The 2487-nt window shown below is 37.8% G+C and overlaps 1 long non-coding RNA gene across 1 annotated transcript; it reads right to left on the bottom strand.

The window, feature by feature from the left end:
* Positions 1-226: 226 nt before the first annotated feature.
* Positions 227-627, bottom strand: LOC109960290 (uncharacterized). Its single transcript, XR_002274978.1, has 3 exons — positions 544-627; positions 409-456; positions 227-319 (listed from the first exon to the last, which is right to left on the bottom strand). It is a non-coding gene; the product is annotated as an uncharacterized LOC109960290 (long non-coding RNA).
* Positions 628-2487: the final 1860 nt, after the last annotated feature.

The following is a 2487-nucleotide window of genomic DNA, read 5'->3' as shown; positions in this document are numbered from 1 at the left end:
TTTTTTAAAAATAATAATAATAAAGGCTGGGGTGAAATAGCATTACCGTATGAATAGGGAGAAGAGGAGGAAGCTGAAGAAGAAGGACGCTGGACTTTTACCCACCGGGGGTTTTCTTCCTCGGGCTGGGGAGGTGTTGGCCCCTCTTGCTGGCGCTGCTGCTGTTCCGGGGCTCGTTGATGCTAAGCCGTGTCCGGGTTCTGTTGTTCCCCGCTGTCTAGTGAATTGTATGCGGCTGCATGATCTTGGTCATTTGAAAATTCTTCTTGGCGGACAACGTTGGAGCCCTCAGAGTATTGAAGCAGCACGCAGTCCGGAACTGAGTTGAAAACGTTATTATTACACGAGGTGAGAACTGTTATTATTATTACATATAGTCACACAAGCTCGACCGCAGCCAATACTTACTTTCCTGAGTTAGGGGATGCTGTTGCTGATCACGCAGAGCGCCTGTTTCTTTTTTAGAGAATAGAGAACTTAGTATTTATTTTTTGACGTAAGGTGTGTATATATATATTTTAAACATGGTTCTTTTAAACTTACCGGTCGCCTCGCAGTTTACTCTCTCGAGTGTTTGCTCTTCACGTAAAGCTTGTTCATATGCTCTCAAATAGCTGTCTGCCCCCGGGGATAAAAACATTTTATCAAGGAGGCATTGGGACAGACAAACATGGTTGCACTCACTGGAAGCTACTGGACTTCTCTCAGTAATCACAGTTTCCTTGGGGTCCTTTTAAGGTACATTTAGAGCAAGTGGTGGAAGAAGTATTCAAATACTTTACTTGTAAATTTACATTAACTACACTACTTCAGTAAATGTACTCAGTTACTTTCCAGCACTGTTTAGAACAGCTAAAAAACTTGTGTTCAATTTGCAATTAATAGGGAGTTAACTATGGACAATCCAGCGATTATATATTTTAATCGATTGACAGCACTTATATATAGAACCTTGTCTTTTTTTTTTTTTTTTGCATAAATGTCTTTTCAAAGGCTGGATGTTCTGGTAATGATCTGGTCATGTCTGTATTTCTAATCAGGCAAAACTGCTAAAAAAAAACAAACCTACTTTCCAGTTGAAACTCCATCTTTCCAACTGCTAAATCCACCACCTTCAGGACTTAGGCTAATTGTGTTAGTCTGCATGCTGAAAAAATAAGGATAAATGTATGGGATAAGGAGTAGGGGAAAAGGAGGGAAAGAACTGTCAGACTGGAGGTTTTTAATTATCCTGTCTGGATAAGGATGGGCTAAGACAATACTGTTCAATTTGAATATATATTTTTACAGATTTATTTTATTGGCCTCATTTCGGCTTAATTAAGAACAGACACTGCTTTATTGAGAAAGCTGTGTGTCTCAGGATCAGGAGTCAATTTCATGCATGAGCAAATTAAATCCTGTTTGCAATAAATTCCGCTCGTGGCTTTCATTCTTGTCAGAGAGATTTGTGCTGATTTAAACCTCTGTCATAAAATGAGAGCTTTACCAGTCAGTGTCGTTAGACATGATGATGCTCATGACGTGACATGATATGATGCTGATATGCCTTCATTTAAACAATGAGGCTAGTTAGGATGCACACACAGGCACAATTTCCTGGATCATAGATTGACAAAAAATAAAGTGGCAAGCAGACTGTGCACAACATGGACTTGTGTGTAGAGACAAAGTGTGAATCTGCCAATTTGAAACTTTATTATTTATCAGACCTGATGTTGAAAACAAGGGGAGTGACTTGAGAATCAGCTGTGTACTAACAGCATAAAAAGAAAAAGCTGCTAAATGGACATCCATTTGCAGTATACCATTTAAACTGTTACTAAACACTTTATTTTCATCTGTACCAGACTTCATAAAAACTCAACAATGACGTTATACACCATTAGAAAGCTCTCAGTCTCACAGTTTCAGTGATGCAAGCATATAGCTCTCACTGGTCAGTGAACACACCGATGATTGTAATCAGCAAACCAACTCAGTGATGGACAGCCTGATTTCTTCTCAATGTTTGATAAGCATAGTAGCCAATCAAAATATGAGTTCAAAAATGTAGAATATATTTGTATATAGATTCCCTAAAAATCAGACCAGGGTTATGAGTATAATCAAAAAGGTTGAAGAACAGTAACATTTTTATTTTGGGTATTTTTTTTAGCTTATTCACAATAATGGGGGTACAACGGGGTCCAAGTATTGTTTTAGTATGCTTGATTTCAGCAAGTTAATAGCTGCAGTACTTATCTGTCATCTAAAGATATAATGGGATGTACCTTACTCCCCATTCCCACTTGGACTTCACATATTATAATTTCATATCAGAACCTGTGAATCACAATAAAAAATAATAATTATAGCAATACTTTTGCATCACTGCATAGCTGTTAAGTCAAAGTCTGAGTCAGCCTTAGGACATAAATCACACTACTGAAGCACAGTTTACAGGATTAGGATTATAAACTTGTTGTATAAACATAATTTTTCCTG

This window comes from Monopterus albus, unplaced genomic scaffold (assembly GCF_001952655.1).
Source record: "Monopterus albus unplaced genomic scaffold, M_albus_1.0 scaffold46.1, whole genome shotgun sequence".
Taxonomy (NCBI): domain Eukaryota; kingdom Metazoa; phylum Chordata; class Actinopteri; order Synbranchiformes; family Synbranchidae; genus Monopterus; species Monopterus albus.
The sequence above is the reverse complement of the archived record's forward strand: the minus strand, read 5'-3'. Positions and strand labels throughout refer to the sequence as shown.